Below are 23,628 nucleotides of genomic sequence, written 5' to 3'. Positions count from 1 at the left end.
TATACAGAGATGCACCACCAGTAACATAGCTGATTATGTCCCTTTAGGGTATGAAGGAGAACCCCATGATTGTGTAGGGAAAACAATGACATTCGCTAAATTGAGAGCGGATTTACGATCAGAACCATTAGAGGACGAAGATAAAAAGGTCCTGTTCGTGGATGGCTCTTGTTACAGGGATCACGATGAGAATCACACAGGGTTCTCAGTCGTGCGATAGGATCAGGCAGACTTCAAGGTCATCAGAATAGAGGCATGTCCCCAACCGTGCTCCGCCCAGCTAGCGGAAATCAGAGCTTTGACGGCAGCATGTGAAATGATGGAAGGAGAGAAAGTAGATATCTATACAGATTCAGCATATGCTCACGGAGTGTGGTCATTTGTTTGGGGCAGTGTGGAAACAGAGAGGTTTTAAAAAGAGCAATGGAGATCTCATACAGCACTGTCAGCAGATTTTAGATCTAATAAAAACACTGATGAAACCTAAAGCACTGGCTATAGTAAAATGCCAGACACATAAAAAAGGAAACGATGCAGTAACAAAGGGAAATCAAGCTGCAGATGAAGCAGCCAGGAAAGCATCTGGTGTACATCCGCTGTTATCGCACCCCAGGTAAGTCTAGAGCTGGAACCTATGTTAGAGGACCTAATTGAAATACAGGGAAAGGCAACTTTGGCAGAACAAACACTGTGGAGACGAAGGGGGGCCAAGCAGAACCCAGAAGGCCTACGGACCACGGAAGATGGCCTACTGGTAGCTCCCACCCCTTTACTGACTATCCTGATCTCAGAAGCACATGGGATGGATCATTGTGCAAGGGGGGAAGTAATAAGAAAAATAAAAAAGGATGGATTTTGGTCGCCTTATTTACAGGCTTCAGTAGACCATGTATTGTCACAGTGCGAGGTACGCGCGCAGAATAATGTTCGGAAAGGAATTACAACCCCAATAGATCATATACCCGTACCTGAAGGGCCATTTAAACACCTAGTGATTGACTATGTAGACATGATAAAAACAGTAAGAGGGAAAAGATACACATTGGTGGTAATCGACAGATTCAGCAGATGGGTAGAGGCAGTACCCTTGAAAGATCAAGGGGCAGGAACAGTGGTGAAATTCCTGACAAATGAAGTGATCCCAAGGTTTGGGATACCGACAGAAATTAGCTCAGACAATGGTTCAGCTTTCATCCAAAAAGTGGTCAAGTTAGTACTGCAAGCACTGAGAATGAAGCAGAGATTTGGATGTGTATATCACCCTCAGTCACAGGGTATGGTGGAAAGAATTAACGGGACCTTAAAAACCAAACCAAACAAAATCTGTGCAGATACTAAACTCAACTGGGTCGATGCACTACCGTTAACATTAATGAGTTACCGCATGCAGACTAATCGGATGATGTGTCTAACACCGCATGAAATGCTGACCGGAAGGCCCATGCCAGTGCCCCGGTGGAGAGGACCATATAAAGGGCCTAGTTTAGAACAACTGGAATTGGAATTAAAACAATACATGCGGCAATTAACTAAGATACATAAGTCTATTTATGTACAGGAAAAACAGAAAGAGCCAGAGATCGATCAAGGGGAAGGACCGATCAAGCCAGGCGATCAGGTCTACGTGCGAGCGTTTCAAAGAAAGTGGAACGAACCCAGAAGGGAAGAGCCCTTTACAGTAACCAAAGCATCACCCACCGCAGTTCAAGTGAAGGACGCTCCACCTGGTACCATCTCAATCACTGCACTAGAGCAATCCCGCAGGTACAGTCAGGTGGGCCACCTGAGGTAAGTGGTGAAGAGGAACAAACAGTAGGGGACAGACAAGAGCAACAAGAAGCTGACACTGAACCGCAGGAACTTGACCAAGTAATAAGGGAAATTTTTGGTCCTGAGGACAGGCCCGAAGACCCTAAGGATGGGGTTATGGACGGTAGTACTCTTTCAGATAATGGGGACAACCTGGGGGCGACCAGTCCCGCCCCCCCGGGATGATACACTCAGATACTCCTGGGCAGACTTGGAGACCATTAATTTGGCAGATGTGGCATGGGACTGTTAGGATCCCACAAAATCTGAGAGAAAGGAGTAAGAGGAGCACAACAGTTACCTCCGTACCATGGTACCAGAACATGTGGTACCAATGGGCAAATTATACAGCAGAGATGATGAAGAGACAGAATTGTTATCTATGCTCAAGGGCAAGTCCGATGCAACACCTAGCCCCCATGCCTTATAACTCCTCCACCTGCACGCAATGGCGAAAGGAGCGGAGGGGCAGTGTGCGCGGCAGTGTCCAAGTGTAGTCAAGACCTGCAGTATGGGAATTTGTAGCAGGACGGAGCCTTGTTATCAGAAATGTATCGATAACACACCAATGTGCCCTTATTGGTGTATGTTACACCAGGCTTCCTCACAGTTTGATCAAAACGAGCTTGCCTCTAACTATAATTACAGCAGACCGTGGGCTATAAATAAAAGGAGTCAGACACCCATTTTGGAAAAGCTTAAAGTGCAGGAACATTTGAGTTATGAATGTTTCACGCGGACAGGTGACCTCTCGGTTGGGCATTTCAGCAGCAACTGTGTTAAGACTTGGGATGTAACCCCAGGCCGAAGATACCAGATAGCTACCCCTCTGCTCGAGGGTGCACTGAACTCCCAGACCATCCCGTTAGCAGATACCTGGTGGCTGTGTGGACAGGAGGGGGGTCTGAGATCCACCCTTCCCCTTAATTGGGCGAGTACATGTATGCGTGTTATGCTGATTCAAGAAGTTGTAGTATCCCCTGAAATACAGTTTGACACCTCGAGGCAACAGATACTAAAATGGAGGAAGAGAAAATATGAGCCTGACCTGACGCTTTGGATCGACAGTATAGGACAGCCGAGGGGTATACCTAACGAGTTTAAGGCAAGAAATGAGATTGCTGTGGGCTGGGAAGCACGTATACCTATAATAGGGATTAGCAAAAATGTTGAATGGATAAATTATATATATTATGATCAACAGAGATTCATTAACTACACCGATGATGCACTAGAGGCTTTGGGACAGCAGCTAGATGCAACCAGTAGAGTGGCGTGGCAGAATAGACAGGTACTAGACTGGCTATTGGCAGAGAAAGGAGGGGTTTGTGTAATGTTTGGGGAACAGTGCTGTACTTCTATACCAAATAACACTAGTCCAGAAGGATCGTTTACCAGAGCAATGAATAAACCCAAAAATCTAAGAAAGGAAGTTAAACAAAATGCAGGGTTTGGACACCAGTTCTTTGACTGGTTAAATAGTAATCTAGGAGGATGGGAAGCATGGCTGACCAAGATTGCAGTAACCATTGGTATTGTATTGCTAAGCTGTGTGGTCATTCTGTGCTGTTTTCTTCCATGCCTCAAGTCGCTTGTAGTGCGTGCTGCAATGAAACGGTTTCCGATGCTGCTGGAAATTATTTGGTCGAGCCCTACGGAGAAAGAAGCACCGATGATGTATTCGTACAGTCTACGAGACACCCAAGACGAATAGGAGAGAGATGAAATATGTGGGGATTAGACTGTGAAGGCTCCTGAGTCTTTTTCCCTGTCTCAGATACGAAGGGATGGGTTTTTGGCTCAGCGGCCTAGGGAGGTAGGGAGAGAACACTTTGAGTCCTAAGCGCAGGAAACTATAGTTTAACCCAAATTTGGGAGTAAATGCAGGGCTTTATTTGAGCTTTTGTGCATAGACTCTCAGTCCTCTCTCTCTCTGTATGAGACCCTGTGGGTCTCAAAGGGAGGATTATATTGGAAAATGCATTGTATTTTCTATGTATTACAGTATTTACTCAAATGCACACATTGTATTTTCTATATTTACTATGTAACCACTGCTAGCTCAATAGAAGGTATTCACTATGTAGCCATGACTTTTGACCTGATCACTATTGATTCATGAAGAGAACTAGAATGAAACCAAGTAGAAAGTTAACGGTGGCGAGTAAGGTGATGAAATATGTGGCAGTATGTCAACGCAAGACTAATTAAGAAATAACTGTGGTTAGGGATGAGAGGACATATGGTCTAAAATGTAAACTAGGACATAATTAAGTTGGGGAGTAAAACAATAGTGGAAAGTCGAGAGCGGATATATTGATGATATGTAATCACAGGCAGACTGGATATGATAATGTAGCTAAGATAGGAAATTGCTATTAAAAATGCTGTATACAAGCCTCGATGGGCAGTCAGCTACTAGCTTTCTGATTGTCTCAGCTTTGATTTGCAAATTAAAGTTTAAAACATCTTGACGAGTTTTCTGCGTCTCCTTGTCGTTTGTGAGAAAGGAGAAACCATGACAAAATCCAGTAATCCAGGAACAAAAAAAATTCTGAAGATGTCTTCTACAACCCAACTCAAACCATAAACCTAGCTTAGCTGTTTTCAATGTCTGCATTGCCTATTGATTTCTGTCTCTTCAGATATTTTGCTCTTATTGCCTTTAGTTTAGGTCTTTTCAAGAAATTTAAAGAAGAGAGGTCAACCATACTTTACAGAATCGTGAATTATTTATGAATGTTGTCAGGAGCTGAAACCAGTACCTGAACCCTCTTAACTGGAGGAAAGGTAGCTCCGATCAAAACATTCCACTCTCTTCCGGGCTTATTGCCCAAAGATGTGCGGCACAGTCATAAATTAAATTTCACCAATACAGCCAACAACATTAAATTCATCAATAAGTTGCTTTACATTGTTAAGCAACAAGCCTTTTTTGGTCAATACTCTAAGTAGTGACAATCCACATTGAAGCAAAATAGACAAGTAAGCCAGTCATTTAGTATACCATGTGGTAATAAAACTCATCAATTCAGCATTCAGGAACAAAGCCCATTCTATCAATGCTGTAATAAACCACTGTGTCAATGCTGGATACACAGATTTTTCTTGGCAGATAGATTATCCCACAGTGAACCCTACTTAGGAGGAGTGGAAGCATTGCATTCTCTTCTCCACAGCATGAGGTTTGCTGCTAATTAAGAATGATTGGCAAAACAAAATAAAATAGCTGAATAACTGCTGAATGTTTCTGCTAGCCAATATAATGAGAAGGAACTGGGCTTGATCAAGTTGCAAATATGCCTCATTGTAAATGGTCAATTGCTAAGACACAAGTTCAAAAAACCTGGAATCACACTGAACAAAAATTGAATTTAGTGCATTGCATAACCAACAACTTGACCACAGGCAAAACAAAGAGAGAAACACCTTCTCCAGATCTCCCTCAGCTGTATGTGGTGCAAGGTTTGGGAGACGAGGAGGGAAATAGAACACCGACGTAGCATGAAGAACTATTCCAACCTGGAATCCACCCAGTCTCAACAAGGAATAAATGTTTCACATTTATCCAGATCTCTTATTACTAATACTCTTCTTGTATAACATTGTACTATGAAGAGTCACTAAGAATTCCTCTTATATCATTTTAACCTTTTCTCCAGAATAAGTGACTACATCCAACCCAAGGAATGGGTATTACTATAATAGTTTTCTCACTTGATCATATAGGAATATTCTAATCTAATCACTGATATGATAATTATTTTCTCACCATGGAGAGTCTCCAAGCCCAGCTGTGAAGTGAGGACAGTTAGCATGGGGCTAGCAACCCCATCACATAAAACACAGGGCCACAGAAATGCCAACAGAAGCTCCAAGGACCTCATTCCTGGGAGAGGAAGGAGCTTCACCTAGAAGTTATATGAAGTCATGTGGAGAAAGCGGAAGCCACAGGGCCGATCAACCTTCTAATGGCCTAGAACAGACGACTCTGGCAGCCACTGTGGCGGCCCAGGCCCCAGTAGGTGTAGTGGGCTAAAGAAAAAAAATAAGCACGCAACAAATTGCAATTGAAGGGTAAAAGGAAACACGCAGGCCAGGCAGTGGGTTAATTTGATCAGTTGTTAAGTTATTGCTCTTCATTATCCTATTAACAAACACAGGATTTAAGAAGAAATTGCTATTTAAAATTTGCATTCAATCTACCTGAACAATTACTGTTGTACAAATTATAAGCAGCACAGAGTGTGGTGAAGTGAAACAACGTTACCTCATGGCTGGTCCATACTCCAGATCAGTGGTTCCCAAAGAATCAGAATCACGTTTAATATCACGGGCATGTGTCATGAAATTTGTTGTTTTGCGGCAGCAGCACATTGCAATACATAATAATAAAAAAAACTACATTACAGTAAGTAAGAGAGGGAAAAAATAAAATACAGAGTTAGTGCTCATGGGTTCATTGCCCATTCAGAAATCTGATGTTGGAGGGAAAGAAACCGCTCCTGAAATGTTGCATGTCTATCTTCAGGCTCCTGCACCTCCTCTACAATGGTAGCAATGAGTGGGGGTATGTCCTTGGCGATGGGGGTCCTTAATGATGGATGCCACCTTTCTGAGTCATCGCCTTTTGAAGGTATCCTGGATGCAGGGGAGACTAGTGCCCATGATGGAGCTGGCTGAGTTTACAACTTTCTGCCGCTCCTTCCGATTGTGTGCAGTGGCCCTTCAGTATTAAGACAGTGATGCAACCAGTTAGATTGCTCTACACGGTGCATGTGTAAAAATTTGCAAGTGTTCTTGTTCACAAACCAATTCTCCTCAAACTCCTAATGAAATATAGCCACTGTTGTGCCTTTTGTAATTACATCGGTATGTTAGGCCCAGGATAGATCCTCAGAGATGCGTATGCCCAGAAACTTGAAACCCTTTCCACTTCTGATCCCTCGACGGGGACTGACATTGGTATCCCCGCGGCTACCCCTTCTTGGAGTCCGCAATCAATCCCTTGGTCTTACTGATGTTAAGTGCAACTGTATGCCTCCTCGTCACCATCTGAAATTCTGCCAACAATAGCTGTCTCCACAGCAAATTTATAGATGAAGCTACACAATTATGGGTGTAGAGAGAGTAGAGCCGTGGACTAAGCATGCTAGTAAGGTGTTGTCACCCCCCCCCACTGCCCCCCGAAGGTGGTGGGAGTTTCTAAGGGAAAAATAAAGATAAAGGGGGTGGTCGGGGGGGGGGGTGAAGGGGGACAGCTGAGTGATTTCAGGCTTAATTTAAGAAATAAATTACTTATTATCAGCATTTGATCCTCAGTGCCTCATAATTGATTACAATGATTAGGTGATCACCTCATCTCTTACTAACCCTCCTTTCTCTTAGACCTTGCTCGAAGTGTGTTATAGTTGTTGAAAAGCAATCTGAAATTTCTGTATTTGGTGTATCATGAGAAATCTAGACTGAAGAAATTGTGTTATTTCTGGGCCAGTCTGCACATTATTGCCATTCACTACTGTAGTACAGTATTAGCTAGTATGATTCCAAATCTCTGCACACCAGTGACTCAATTCCTGTGAATTCGGCTATTGTATTCCATGGGGTAAAGTTCATACACTGCCCTTTCAAATGTTCTTGACCATATTTCTCCGCCCACGGAACAACTGAGATATTGCTGCCCCATTTTATGTACCTTCAGGCAGCGAATCAGGATTTGCCTGAGCTATTATGACATCATAACTTCTCCCCTTTATCGACTGAAGCGCTTGAGGTTGGATTTAACCAACAGGCAACTGACCATGGTCATTAATCCATAATGAAAATAGTAGACAATGACAAAATGAAAAAGAGGTATAGACAGTCGTATAGCCTAGAGTATCTGAAGTACGGATTTATACTAGCATCAAACAACCAACAGCAGCCAATGTGATTGCTATATGAAAAAGTTTTTTTCAACTGAGACAATGAAAGCATCCAGGCTCCTTGAACATTTGAAGAGAACACATTCTGATAAAGTAAACAAGAACTTGCCTTATTTTCAGTCATTTCATGAAAACTTTGAGAAATGAAAAACATTTCAAAACATGTTTGCCAGCACTTCATAAACAGTGATGGTTTGGGGCTTCATATACTTCATTAGTTATTGCTAAATCTGGAAAGCCCCATACAATTGAAGAACTGATTTTGCCAGCAGTAAAGGAGGTTCTAACTATAGTTTTACATCAGTCAGCAGACCAAATAATTACAGCAATTCCACTTGGTAACAACTCTGTTCAAAGACAAATAGATAAAATGTCTGAGAGTATAGAAGATACGTTGTGCAACATACTTAGGATAACAGAATTTGCTCTGCGGTTGGATGAGTGAACTTAGCCAGGCGACAAACCTTTGCTTTATTGTTAATGTTTGTTTCATAAAAGATGAAAGCATGACTCAAGAGCCGTTATTTGCAAGAGGACTAGAAACAGATACTAAAGGGAGTCAATATTTCGGGTTGTTGAGCAGTTTTTCAAAGAGAAGGGCATTCCATTCACCAATATTCTTGCTTGTGCAACAGACAGAGCACCTTCAATGATAGGACTCCACTGTGGGGTAATTACTTTCTTGAACAAAAGCTATACCTAACAGACATTCACTATGTAATTCACAGACAACATTGTGTCACAAATAAACTATGTGATTGGCTACACAAATTAATAAATACTTTTATCACAGAGATAAATAAAATCAAGTCCCATGCCCTCAACTATCAACAATTTCAAGAGCACTGTATTGAGAATGATGAACAGCTTGAATGCTTTCTGTTGCACACAGAAGTCAGATGGCTCTCAAAAGAGATGCCTTTATGTGTTTTTTCAAACTGTGATAAAATTATTTGAGGACTTGAATGCTGCATTTAGTAATCAACTGAAGAATATTAAGCATGACATTGCTTATCTGTCAGAATATTAACAAAGTTTAATGAAGTCAATCTTCAATTGCAAGGAAATTATGTGAATCTTATTCAAGTCAAATCAGTTATAGCTAAGTTTCTGTCCAAGTTAACCCTATTTAAGTGCAGCATTGGCCATTGTGACCTTTTCCAATTTCCGAGGCTCTCTGAGTTGGAACAGAAAGAAAGAAAGAATACCAGATTATGATCTTCAAGTGTGCTGTGGCCACCAATGAGAGCTGCATAAAGATATGTCAGGATCTTCTCTCGATCCAAATTCCAGATTGGGTAATATGCATTCCTGAACACCTGTAAAGAAGAATTAACAGGAAGGATGGAGGAGAAACTGATCTCACTACAAGCTGACTTAGAGCTGAAGCAGAGATTCAAAAAATCATATCAAGACTTTTGACTGCAGAGGGAAATCTCTGAACACTATCCTGCACTGCGGGAAAAAGGTCAAATTGTTCTTTACTTCCTCTCCAACACTATATTTAGTGCAGCACAGTTTCAGTGCAGTTGCCCAACTTCTTTCAAAGCAACAAAATAGAATGCAAATTACTAAATGTGAGGATCTGAGACTCATTTTGATTAACATTCAGTTTGATGTTGAGAAGCTGATATCATTGCACCAAGCCTATCATTTGTATCATTTCTTAATGACAATAAAAGAGGACTGCGTGTCCTCATAATTTAATCTAATCTAATCATCTCATTGAAAGGTGAAAAAGCAATGAAGTAGTGAATAGTAGCACTACTAATGTTTGCTCCAAAATTGGTGAGTAAAATTGTTTTTACTGTAATAAGAAATAATTTTATTTGTAGCTTTAAATAGATTTGAATTTTTTTTGCGGTTATTTGTTACTGCTTTGAATTTGCAGCTCCTATTTTCTTTCACTGTGCATTGTAAATCAAAATTCTTTATAGCTTTTATGTAATGGCCAGAAAGTGACAGGGGTCACCTGGGGACGTGGTCTGGGATCCAAAGGGGTAGAACCCAAATAGGTTTGGGAACCACTGCTCTATATTCACTTTGAAAGGGATTGGGGGTTTCGTAGACAAGGGAGAGGGAAAACATGGAACAAAAGGCAAGCAATTTTTAAAGAGTAAGTGTATTCAGTGGTAAATGCAGTGTTCTAAACTCAGGTGTACATTTGCCACTGTGGAGAATACGCCAGAATAGTGAAAGGTTAAAAACTGATGAAAAGGAAGGCTGAGGAATCTTTCATGATATACATAGAAACATAGAAAATAGGTGCAGGAGTAGGCCATTCGGCCCTTCGAGCCTGCACCGCCATTCAGTATGATCATGGCTGATCATCCAACTCAGAACCCTGTACCAGCCTTCTCTCCATACCCCCTGATCCCCTTAGCCACAAAAGCCATATCTAACTCCCCCTTAAATATAGCCAATGAACTGGCCTCAACTGTTTCCTGTGGCAGAGAATTCCACAGGTTCACCACTCTCTGTGTGAAGAAGTTTTTCCTAATCTCGGTCCTAAAAGGCTTCCCCTTTATCCTCAAACCAATACCTCCTTGGACAAAACATTGCGCATTACTGTGCACATTTTTCTGCAAAGATAATGGTGATAAAGATATATACACAAAGGTGCTAAAGGAACTCAGCAGGCCTGGCAGCATCTACCGAAAAGAGTATACAGCCGGCACCTCAGACTAAGACCCTTCCCCAGGACTGGAAAGGAAGGGGAAAAGTCAGAGTAAGACGGTGGGGGGATAGGTGAAACCAGGAGTGGGGGAGAGCGTGAAGGAAAGAGCTGGGAAGTTGATTGGTGAAAGAAATATAGGGCTGGAGAAGGGGGAATCTGACAGGAGAAGAGAGAAGGCCATGGAAGAAAGAAAAGGGGAGGAGCACCAGAGGGAGATAATGGGCCGGTAAGAACAGTCTATGTTCCAAGCCTTCACTAGTATCACTCCCAACTTTTCCTATACTACATGGACGACTGCAATGGTGTGGCTTCCTGCACCCATGCAGAGCTTGTTGATATCATCAACTTTGCCTCCAACTTCTACACTGCCCTCAAATTCACCTGGTCCATTTTCAACACCTCCTTCCTCTTTCTCAATATCTCGGTCTCTAACTCTAAAAACATTTTATCTCCTGATTCCAATTATAAACCCACTGATTCTCACAGCTACTTGGACTATATCTCTTCCCACCATTTTCTGTAAAGATATTATCCCCTTCTCTCAATTCCTCTGTCTCCGCTGCATCTGCTCTCAGAATGAGGCTTTTCATTTCAGAACTGAGGTGTCCTCTTTCTTCAAAGAAAGAAGTTTCCTTTCCTCCATCATCAACACTGCCCTCAACAACATCTCTTCTATTTCATGTACGTCTGCCCTCACCCCATCTTCCTGCCACCCCACCAGAGATAGGGCTCCTCTTTCCTTACCTACCACCCCACCAGGCTCTACTTCCAGCACACAATTCTCCGAAACTTACGCCATCTCCAACGGGATCCCACCACCAAGCACATCTTTCCCTCCCCTCAACTTTCTGCTTTCCAAAGGGATCACTCCCTATGTGACTCCCTTGTCCATTCGTCCCTCCCCACTGCTCTCCCTCCTGGCACTTATCCTTGCAACCAAAACAAGTGATACACCTGCCTCTACACCTCCTCCCTCATTACCATTCAGGGCCCTAAAAAGTCCTTCCTGGTGAGGTGACACTTTACACATGAGTCTGTTGGGATCATCTACTGTATCCAGTGCTCCCAATGCAGCCTCCTGCACATCAGTGAGACCCAATGTAGATTGGGAGACCACTTCGCCAAGTACCTATGCTCCATCCACAAGGAAAAAAAGGGATCGCCCAGTGGCCACCCATTTTAATTCCACTTCCTATTCTGACATGTCAGTCCATGGCCTCCTCTACTGTCAGAATGAGGCCACATTCGGGTTGGAGGAGCAGCATCTGATATTCCATCTGGGTAGCCTCCAACCGGATGGCATGAACATCGATTTCTCGAACTGCTGGTAAAGCCCCCCGCCCACCCCTTCACCATTCTTCATTCCCATTTCCCTCTCTCACCTTATCTCCTGACCTGCCCATCACCTCCCTCAGGTGCTCCTCCCCCTTTTCTTTCTTCCATGGGCTCTTGTCCTCTCTTATCAGACTCCCCCCTTCTTCAGCCCTGTATCTCTTTCACCAATCAACTTTCCAGCTCCTTACTTCACCCTTCCCAGTTTCACCTATCACCTTGTGTTTCTTCCTCCCGCCACCCCCCCCAACCTTCTTACTCTGATTCCTCATCTTTTTTTCCCAGACCTGATGAAGGGTCTCGGCCCGAAATGTCAACTGTACTCTTTTCCATAGATGCTGCATGGCCTGCTGAGATCCTCCAGCATTTTGTGTGTGTTGCTTGGATTTCCAGCATCTGCAGATTTTCTCTTTTTGGTGATAAAGATAATTAGGTAGAGCTATAGCTGAATTTCTTGAATGCACATATTCAAATGTGTGCATGCACACCGCAATGAAGTGCTTAACACATGCCCAAAATACGTTAGCACAAATATGCCAATACCAGTAAAGTTATTCACATAGTGCTGTTCCCAGCACTGCAGTCCATACATCAAATCAATACCCAAATCCTGGGGAAATCCATCAGACTGATACCTTTTACTGGCACTGTGCCCACCAATTTGAAGGCTAGAATGAAGCTTGAATCATACCATCTTTTCCTCTCAAAAATCTCCCCACTTAGAAAGCTGAAGCTCCAAGTTAAAAGAAGAAATCTATCTCAGAGTGTAAGTGCATATCTGCGAAGAATTCTTAAATTACAGCCATTGATCTTTTGAAAACAAGAAGAAAGATTTTGAAATGAAGACTGTTGAAAATCTGGAGAGTAAAGTACGTGTGGGATTTAATAAATAATTAATTTGAAAGGTTTCAAAAAAACACTAAGCTTCTGCTTTTGCCAGTAATAATACCATTAGCAGGCATTTTGACAAAATCCTACTTCATAGTTGTTTCTGCAAGGAATAGGTTGTCAGAAATAGGCCTCTCATCAACATGCCAGTTTTGCATAAGAAATTCCAATGATCCATATGCAACACTAGATTTGAAGTCATTTTTAACTCCATGTTCTCAGCAGTAATTCAACCAATTGAGGCCAACACAATCTCTTAATCTCAATTTCACCGCGTCTGCTCAAGTAGAGATAAGCCCTATTAGTTTGCAGTTTATAGCATAAATTGAGGCTAATCACCTCATCTTGTCCTAATACAAAACTAATCACACTGGTATACGCTTTACCCACAGTCATGTTTCCTCCTTTGAAACGTCCACAAGTCCCTCTGTTAAATATTGCCTTTGGGAAAACATTCCATTGCAAAGAAATGTTTCCTCAGCAATCTACACCACCATCATGATCATTTTAATTGATGAAGTCATCAATGATTCTCCAAAGAAGAGTTACTTCCCAATTTCAAACCCTTAAAGACTTTCAAAACTCAGATAACTAATCTTTATTCAACCTGCTCAAGTGCAATTCGTTTTGAAGCCAAAGTAACACAGATGCTGGGAACCTGAAATAAAATAGAAATGCTGTACTTACCTAGGTCAGGCAACTTTTGTGAGCGAGAAATATAAACATTTTTAATGTTTCGGGTTAAAAGGCCTTCAGTCTGAAACAAGCAACAGAGCTTGCTCAATCCAATGTCTTCACTCACTTCACCATCAAACTTGCCAGCGTCATTTAAAACATGATAGCAACATTTAAGAATCATTTAGAAGACACATGAACAAAGAGAAGAATACAGACCATGTCCAAACCAGTGAGTTTATTTAGATTGGCATCCAGAGCATTTCCCTTCCTTGGAGATAAATTGTTCTATCTCCATGTCGTTATCATCAAACCAATCCTAATGTTTTCCGGACTTGTATCCAAGAATGTTTTGGCAGTATTGAGAAGGATGGATTTAAGCAGGCCCAAGTGCTCTTTGAGGTCAAAAGAGTAGCTTACTCAAGAACCAAGGGAAACATCCAGTACAGGATAAGGGAGCTAAAGAACTCTTGCTGGACTGAAAAAGTCCTAGAAATCCAGAGACTGGCACACTCAGGTGACATGAGAGGCTTCTTCAGTACCACCAAAGCAATCTATGGTCCAAGTTACTGCAGATTGAACTCTGTGCTCAAAGAGCAGGAAGGTATTGCTGAAAGGTCAGAAGTATTTTAACAATCAATGGAGGAAGCACTTTCAAAAACTTCTTAACCGCAACAGCACTGCTAATCTAGAGGTTACTAACCAAATCCACTTCAAGGATACTTATTTCTACACCTCTTTACATGTGGTTACACATGCAGAAGGAGTTATGGGGAGGAGGAAGCGCTAGCTTCAAGGCAAAAAATTCAACAAGGCAGCTTTACCTCATTATTATTTAATGCAACTCTACAAAATAAGACTATTTGTCAGCACTGAAAATTACCACAATTACAAGGAAACCTATTTGCAAGCTCACATGAGGAAACAGTGCTCAGGTCCAGGAAATACTCTTTAGTCACAGCAGTATTACAGGTGGTGGTATTGAATAACACAAAAAGCAGAATAATATCAGCCAACCTCCTACACAGCCCACAATGCTATTTTAATTTCTACCTTTTTCCCTCCTACCTTTGTAAAATTTATCACATACCAAACAGAAGCCATGCGGTCTTTGCCCACTTTTATAATAATGGTGTTGGCAACAAAATGCACCAGGGGAAGGGATATAGGTAGTAACTTATCCCAAATTATACTTATTAACCCTCTAATTGCTCAGTGGTTCAGATTTGTTAGTTGGAATTGCTGATGTTGCTTCAGGATAACTTCAAGTTGGCTTTATCTACAGAACAATTTCTTGTGTCATGTTGCATGTGCAAATAAAACAGAATACCATTAATTTATTATTCTGTTTAACAAGTGAGAGTTAGAAGAGAGGGGTTGAAGACAAACTGCTCGAGACTTGAATCAGACAGAAGACTACAGATGTCATATGACATGCAACTCTCTCCAGGGAAATATACCCAAAGATCACTGAAATGGCAAATCTTTCTTTCTGTGGACTTAAAAACATAGCCTGCACTTGCCCCATTTAATTAGTCCATTTCAAACAAGTTCAGATACTGAACTTCCCTATTCAGTAACCAGAGTTATTGTTACTGAACATTCATGAATGCTGCCAAATGCAAGTTTGCATAATTTCAGAGAGCACATTGATTTTATTAGATGGAGGGCATTCAAGCCATCAGATCCAGTCCATCTCCCAAGTACAGTAATTTAATCAGTCACATTCCTCATTTGCTTGTAACCCTGCAATGAATTTTCTCTCCTGTTGGATTTTTATCTGCTTTCTGACACCACAGAGTGATTTACAGTAGTCAACTAACGTACCAGCACATCTTAGGGACCCTTCATAAAAAAAATCAGTAAGATCTTTGAACATACTTCTGATTGTATTAGATGAGTGGAAATACTTATTCATCCAAGTACAGGATTCACTGCATTTTAGCCAGCCATTTTCGCCTGGTATAGTAGGGGTTTGCTTACTGGTCTGGCAACATGAACAGCATCATGATATCAAGAAACATTCTGTCATTAAGGAAGCCAACCTTAATGCTCCTTATATATCAGCATTCAATTAAGGTGAAACAGAAGAAACAAAATCCAAACTTTGTCATCAACTTCTCAGGTGACCTCCTCTTGCTGCTACTGAACAGAACTACCATAATCCAGGATCAAATAGCCAACAAATAAGAGGTGCCTTATAAGATAAAGGTTGATCAACAAACTTCTGTGTTAAATTGAGGAAGGTTCACAGGATGGATAAATTCCATTACGTGTTATGGATTATTATACTTTTAATAGATTTAACAGCTGAATGTATTATTAAGCTATCAACATTCATTAGACCTCATAAATATGTACCAGTGAGATACTGCATGTGATGCTACAGCAGATACAAACACAAGGATGCACCACGTGCACACATGAAAACCTTCTGACCCAAACATGTGATACAAAAGTTGACATATATTGCCTGTCAGTACATCCAACTAGCAAAAAGAAATAAGGGACAAAGGCAACTATTCTCTCACTTTCACAAAGCATTAAGCATTAATAAGTTCTGAAGCATGCACTCAAGTGGTATACTTCCAAGATGAGAGGACAGTCAAACAGCTTGCATTATTATCCCTATGGGTTCTTGTTGAGTTTCCAATGTACAATGCATTATTATGGTTTACTATCCTGTGTCAACCATCTGAGAGATTTTACCAGATGCTCAAAATTCTTTTCTTGCTACATGCAGAAGGCCATGGAGTTTAAAAACAGATCTCAGTCCCAATTACATGGTGACATTTTATACTTGGGTTTTGATCTCAACTATTCAGCAGCATCTTTCCCCATGAGTCAACATTTTGAAGTTGAAGGAAATCACATCAAATGAAGTAAAATGGAGCAGTTTCCAAGTTCTGTGCTTTAAAACCAACACCACACGGCTTCATTTTGACAAGGTACTAAGTAGCTGCACAGGTCTGAATAGTCATTTTAAACAGTTGCATTTTGTAAACAATTTCTGACATTTCGCAAACTCTGCAGCCTTGCAATGACAAAATACATTCATTAAAACATATGGGAAAGAGGAAGCTCATAGATCTACAAAGCTTCAATAAATTTTGTGGCTTTTGAGCATTCAGTTGGTTTTGGGGCTATAGGGTGTTCATTTCAAATCTTCTCTGAGCTTCTGTATCATAGAGTGTTTTGAAGAATCCTGAAAATCATTCGAGCCATGGAAATGCAAGGCACTTTTTAAACTACTTCAACAAGTTCCCACTTTATGGGTATCTGGACTGGTGAAGCACACTACTCATTTATTGCTGCTGCTAGCTTTTCTTTAAATTACCACAGCTTTTAGTCAAACAGATAAGCGTGACTTAATTTAAAAGTAATGGCTGCCAGACTTAACAATTAAAGTTGACTCTGCAGGTTTTGACATAAGGTAACGGCATGTTTTTTTTGCATTGGAGATGCACATTACCACGTCAGCACCCCAGATTTAAGAGATCGGGCAAATCATTCAGAGAAAAGGAAAACACCAGGATGAAATCATCACATATAATCATTTCAGCCACAAATTCCGGTGAACCTAGAAGATGGGGGCAACTATCTTCAGCTGTTTGTTTAACCACTTGCCATCTAGAACTACCAGTGCTTAAGAATCATTACACACTAGGGGTGCTTACGTTAGCAATATTACTGTGTTGATGAGAAGAGCAGTATAAATCATTAGGAGAGTCATCTAAAGTCTGCTCGCATTGGGGTTATATATTCAATTCATTTATTCCAGATTTGATAAAATTTTTCTTTTTGAGTTCTCAGGGAGTAAGTCAACTTTTCCATTTTAAATATATCCAAGATAATTTCGTACCAATCTTCTAATGTAGGTGGTATTGGATTTAGCCATTTTCTAGTGATTGACTTCTTACTTGCCGCTAAGAGGGCCTGCAGCAACTTTATATCTTCCTTCTGTTCAAGAAACAATACAGTAATATTGCTAACGTAAGCACCCCTAGTCTAAATGTTTGTTTTTTTTTGTTTTCTTTTGGAAAATAGAGAATTAACACAAGTAAAGGGAAAGATTTGGGAAAGGGATAAAAAAAAATGAAAAAATTAAGTAAATAAGTACATAGGGATTGGATAATTATGTCTGCAGGCAGGAGCAAGCATGAACAAATTAGGATATAAACACCCACAATGGTTGATACATAGGCTTATATACAACATTTTGGACCAGTGGAAATGGTCCAGAAGGGTTATATGGAAACTATTATTACCATTTTTCTTAACAACTAATTCCATTACTTAGCCTAATAGGTTAGATTTACCACAGTACATAATTATCTATTTAAATGTTTATTTTCCTTTTATATCATCTCAATGTGTACTTAAGAATGTATAAATAATTGTAGTTTTATACATATAAAAAAATGGAAAAGGTTATATGTGTGAAAAAAGTACATGATATTTGTGAATTCCTTATCCAAATAAAAATAAAATTAAAAAAAAAAGAATCATTACACAGCATCTACTTCCATTCACAACCCTAATATAATTTAGCACAGTAAATTTTAGGCTTTGACTGATCAGTGATAAATAACATGGCATACAAACGTTCAACAATTTCCCTCTCCTAGAAAGGAGCTTTTCAATATCCTCTTGGTGCTCAATGGAAGAATCATCACCAAGTGACCAAGCACAAAATTCCAGGAGTAACAACAGACCAGAGGTTTAACTGGGTTAATATTGTGGCTTGGATGTATGCAGCTCCAACATCATCCAGGACACAACAACTACATCACTGGTATCCACAACTTTACAATAAGCCTTTCTACAATGCACAGCATAACTGCAATGTGAGCTATCCACAAGATGCAGCAGTTTGCCAATGCTTCTTCAATAACTATGATGTCCATAATGTTGTAGGATCAAGAGAGCAGACACATAGAACTGTAACTCTCACTTCGGCTAGCGGCTTAATATATGGGGTGATAGCCCCTGGCCTGACCAAACTTAAGAAATCTTATTTGAGTGGATGCTGCGCGATGTGTCCCGTTACAAATCAGTACCCTGAAATAACAAACAGTACACAATATGCGATTAAATGATTAAGCTTTATAATTCTTACTTTGACTATATGGTTAGTAAAGAAAATGGGAAAAAAAAGAAAAAGGACCCAATCTTACGAAACAGCCTACTGTGCAATGTTGGAGCTCATTGATAAGTTGATCATCCACCATCGACCTCCTCCGATCGTCGCTGCCCTTCGGACCCTCGCTTCAAGTCCACCCCATCCGGTCGTCTACCAACTCTCCATTTGCGTCTTCTCTCCTCATCTCTCCCCGACCAAAGACCGCGAAAGCCTCTCTTCCGTACTCACAAGAAAGGACAACAACATTCCAAACCCCATTATCTCTAGTCATAACCCAAACATTGCTGCTACAGAGAAACCATTACATTATCAGTGAAACCTTATAGCATGTTACACAGCAGTGAAATCCTACAGCATGTTACACTCTCCACTCACCAAATTTAGTCACGTCCTCATGATGTTGAGATAATTTGCCAACCCTTCCTGCAAAACACAAAGCCCAATCCAGGTGTAAAAGGCAGTGACATAGCTCCTCAACACAGTAGGGGTCACACTCTGTTCCCCTGGTGCTACCTATCCGGTGTTCTCCTAGTTCTCTAAGACCTCCGCATCCCATCATCCAACTCTTCAGGTTCCGACACTACTGGGGATACTTTCAGTCTACCTGGCGAGACCTCGCCCAATCTATCACTTGTGCCCACCTACAACTTGGAGCCCTCTGTCCCGTGATCAAACCCCGCTTCCTCCCCTGCAGAGTTCTGCTGCAACTCAGGTTGCCCACATTAGAACACCCCCCCCCCCACTTTACCTGGCTCAATGGGAGAAGGGCCGGGAGTCTCTTCCTCCGTCATTGGGGAGTTAGCGTAAGGCAGCATACACCACACATCCAGGTCCTCATCCTCCGAATCAGTATCCCTCTCAGGGGTGGGGGCCAGTCTAACCACGCCTGTTGGGGGCCTAGTAGTCACCCCGCGTTTCCGTAGAGTGCTCTTACTAGATGTAGGCTCCAGGTCAAGCTCTGGATCTACCTGCACCTCTCGACCCAGGGGCCACAGGTGGTTCTGATGGAGAATCTTGACAGGCCCATTCACATCCTCTGGTTTCACCTGGAAAACTGGTAGGTTTGGTATCTGACTCTCCACTACATAGGGCATAGTCACCCAAGGGTCAGCCAGCTTATGGTTTCCAGGTAGCACCAAATTCCTTATGAGGACTCAGTCTCCTGGCAGGAATTGGGAGAACCTCCCCTTTTGATCATACCTCCTCTTATTCCCTTTATTCTGCTTGGCAGCCCAACTAATTCATAAGCCCTTTACGTCTATCTCCTCATGTCAGACACATACTTCAGATAAGTCTTTGGTGGTAAGTCACCCTCATCAATCCCAAAACAAAGGTCAATGGGCAACCTCTCCTCGTGCCCAAACATCAGATAATATGGCGAGTACCCAGTAGCTTCATTTCGTGTACAATTATAACTGTGAACCAGATGCCCAATACAGGTTTCCCCTGCTATCCGAAGGTAGAGCGTTCCTATGAAACGGTTCGTAAGCGGGAATGTCGTAAAATGGATAAGCAATTACCATTTATTAATATGGGAAAATTTTTTTGAGCGTTCCCATACCCAAAAAATAACCTACAACATCATGCCAAATAACACATAAAACCTAAAATAACAGTAACATATAGTAAAAGCAGAAATGGTATGATAAATACACAGCCTATATAAAGTAGAAATACTTTTCTGCAGCACCATCTAGCGCAGCGAAAATCTCAAGAAGCGCTCTCGGCAGAAACACTATCTCCAGTATTTAAGCTATGAAGCTGCCAATCATACCAAATAACGCATAAAAATACACAACCTATATAAAGTAGAAATAATGTATGTACAGTGTAGCTTCACTTACCGGAATCGGGAAGACTCCAATAAATTGCAGTTTCCTCACAGTTAAACACTTGCTTATACGAATAACCAACTGACACAATTGGCAATCGCCTCTGATCTGGGCCAACATTTACATGCCAGGTGGCACCTAATTAATTTGCTTGTTCATTTCGGCACTTTTCTTAAAGATGTGCTGGGTGCGTTCTAACTACTGCTGCACCACTGCATTCTTCACAGCAATGTATCGGTCCGTGGCCGGGAGGCTGGGGACCACTGCTTAAACTATGAAGCTTGCCCTCGCCTCAGAAACCTATCAAACCACCCATGACTACCTTTAAATTACACTTTCGCAACACTTTCATCACCATCATCCAGTGCTTTCTGTTTCAGCTTATTAAAAAGACTGACTGATTTCCCCTTAAGTATAAGAAAACTTAACGGAACACCATGCTTTGTACACCCATCAATCCACTCAAGCAATAGACTTTCCATTTTATCCATTATTGGATACTAACTAAGAGAGACTACCTTGCTACGAGCAGAACCAACAGTAACATCGGCAACTTTCAAAATTCTTTCTCTCTGTGTATAAATAGTGCGAATGGTGGACGCAGGTAAGTTCAACGCACGGACAATGTCCTTACTTCATTCACCACGATCGAAACGCTTAATTATGTCTAGTTTTACGCTAAGTGTAACAACCTTACGAGCTCTTTTAGGCTTTTTTGATACCTTAGAACTCATCTTGCTAACGGATGCACAAAATAAATCGAGATAAAGCACGTGTTTAAGCAATGCCGGTTAGAATGCAGTTCCGGGGGAGGAGTTTGGCTGTTCGGACGCGTGCTGCCTTTTTTCGTAACAGTGAAAACATCTTCTGTTAGTGAAAACAGGTAACTAATGTCGGTCTTTCGTAACAGCGAGGTGTCGTAAAGCGAACATTCGGAAAACGGGGGCCACCTGTATGTTGACGCCACCTGCTCTTCTTGCTGATCCCCAGGGTCCCAAGCATGTCTAGCAGGGTCTGAGAAACCTCTCTGGCCGGGGTTCACCCTGTGGGTGATAGGACATGGTCCTTGACTTCTCGACTCCAAGCAAGCCTAGTAACTCACGGATGAGTCTGCTCTCAAAATCCCGTCCCTGATCACTATATATTCAACTGGGAAGGCCATAATAAATGAAATACTTCTTCCATAACACCTTTGCCTCCATAGACACCCTCTGGTCCTTGGTAGGAAAAGTCTGAGCATATCTGGTGTAGTGGTCCGTGATGACTAAGACATTAGCCGTGTTGCTGGCATCGGGTTCTATTGACAGGAAATCCATACACACCAGGTCCAGAGGCTCTGCGCTCTGCAGGTGGGACAAGGGAGCTGCCCATGTAGGCAGTGTCTTCCGCTGTATGCATCGAATGCATGACTTGCAGTATTCTTTGACCTCCGACTTCATTTGGAGCCAGTAAAACCAGTCTCTGAGCAATCCATTGGTCTTTTCCACCCCCCAAATGTCCAGAATCATCATGAAGTGATTTCAACTCCATCCTCCGATACTTCTCGGGCAGAACCAGCTGGCAACGTCGGGGTCAGTCTGGGGGTGACGTGACGTGGTATAAGATCTGGTTCTTCAATTCCAACTGAGGCCATTCTCGTAGTAATGGAGGCAACGACGCATGCTTCGTCTTCTCTGCCGGAGCCATGTCTCCCTTTTCGACCACCGCCCAAATGGTGCCAATGCCTGGATCATCTCACTCAGTAGCTGCAACTTCCCCAGAACTCAATTCCGGCAGCTGATTTGTCTTCAGAGCAGCCAGGTTACAGTAAACTTGGGGGATGGCGTCATCAGAAGCTCCCAGTTGATCCACTGCTCGATCCTGCCTCTTCTTTCCCTCTGCCTTCATGGTGATGGCAAACTGACACAGGGCCTTCACCCCTGAAGCAGGAACACTCTCCCACTCCTCGTCCATGTCCAGTCCCTCATGCGCCCATCGGGACAAAGCATCAGCATCAATGTTCCTACTTCCCAGCCGGTACTTCAGGCTAAAATCATAGGCGGACAACGCCGCCAACCACCGATGGCCTGTGGCATCCAATTTCGCCAAGGTCAAGATATAAGTTAGGGGGTTGTTGTCCATCCTCACCTCAAACTTGGCCCCGTACAGCTTCTCCACCACCGCCCATTTCAATGCCAGAAATTCCAACTTGTGCGTGGAATTGTTTTTCTCAGAGGACAACAGACTCTGGCTGACAAACGCAATGGGCCTCAACCTGGTGCCCTGATCCTGATACAGGACACCCCCTAAACCCTCTCGGCTGGCATCAGTGTGCAGTACATATGGCAATCGGGGGTCCGCAAAAGCCAGCACCAGTGCCTGGATCAGCAGCTCCTTCAGAGACTGAAAGGCCTCCTCATATTTTGCATCCCACCTTGGTCCAAAGGCCTCCGACAAGCTAAGATACACTCCACCCTCCTGTACTTTTTCTCCCCCTCCCTTTCTTCCCCAAGGGAGGGTAACCACACAGAAGCTGATTCAAAGGGTGACTCACTTTCACGTAGCCTTTCACAAACCTCCAATAGTAACTACAGAACCTGAGGAATGAGTGCAGAGTGATCATAGTCTGGGGTCTTGGCCAAGTGGTAACAGCTTCTATCTTAGCTGGATCTGTAACTACTCCATCTCATAAGACTATGTGCCCAACGTAGCTAACAGACATTTGGCAGAACTGGCACTTGTCCAGGGAAAGTTTTAACCCTTCAGCTTTCAGGCAGCCCAGCACCTTCAGCAGCCTTGCTTCATGTTCTTCCAAAGTGGATCCAAATACTATGAGGTCATCCAGATATACTAACACCTCAAGCAAATTCATATCACCCACCGTCTTCTCCATGACCCGCTGGAAGGTTGCAGGAGCTCCCAAGATGCCCTGGGACATCCTTTCGAACTGAAAAAGTCCCAGAAGACATATAAATGCCGTTTTCTCTTTGCCAGCCTCACACATGGGGATCTGGTAATATCCATTCCTCAAGTCCAGCACACTGAACCACTTCACACCACTCAGGCACCAGCGCGTCTTCAATCCTCAGGACAGTATACTGGTCAGGAACGACGCGCCTGTTCAGAGTCCTATAGTCCACACACATCCGTACCTTCACATTCTTCTTTTGCGCCACTACTATTGCGGATGCATAGGGGCTTCGGGACTCGGTGATGATCCCAGCTTCCTTCAACTTACACAAATGCTGCTGAACGTCCTCCACCTTTGCAAGGGCCAGTCACCGCGATCTTTCTCTGAACTGGATATCCTCAGTAACCCAGACAGTGTGACGCGTGCTCTTGGAACAACCCACATCAAACTGTTCGGTG

The 23,628-nt window shown here is 42.4% G+C and overlaps 1 protein-coding gene across 14 annotated transcripts in view; it reads right to left on the bottom strand.

Moving 5' to 3' along the window:
- The window catches only part of LOC140201702 (alpha-(1,6)-fucosyltransferase), an 889,182-nt gene that overhangs the window by 821,100 nt on the left and 44,454 nt on the right, over window positions 1-23,628 (bottom strand). For 2 of the 14 annotated variants that reach the window (XM_072266353.1, XM_072266324.1), the window contains exon 2: window positions 18,824-18,871. The exons of the other annotated variants lie outside the window; for them this stretch is intronic. The gene's annotated coding sequence lies outside the window, so the exon portion shown is untranslated. The remainder of the gene's footprint in view (window positions 1-18,823; window positions 18,872-23,628) is intronic. 14 annotated transcript variants of the gene reach the window in all.

The sequence above is a fragment of the Mobula birostris genome, chromosome 1 (genome assembly GCF_030028105.1).
Source record: "Mobula birostris isolate sMobBir1 chromosome 1, sMobBir1.hap1, whole genome shotgun sequence".
NCBI classification, from domain to species: Eukaryota; Metazoa; Chordata; class Chondrichthyes; order Myliobatiformes; family Myliobatidae; genus Mobula; species Mobula birostris.
Note: the sequence above shows the minus strand (reverse complement) of the source record. Positions and strands in the feature narration are given on the sequence as shown.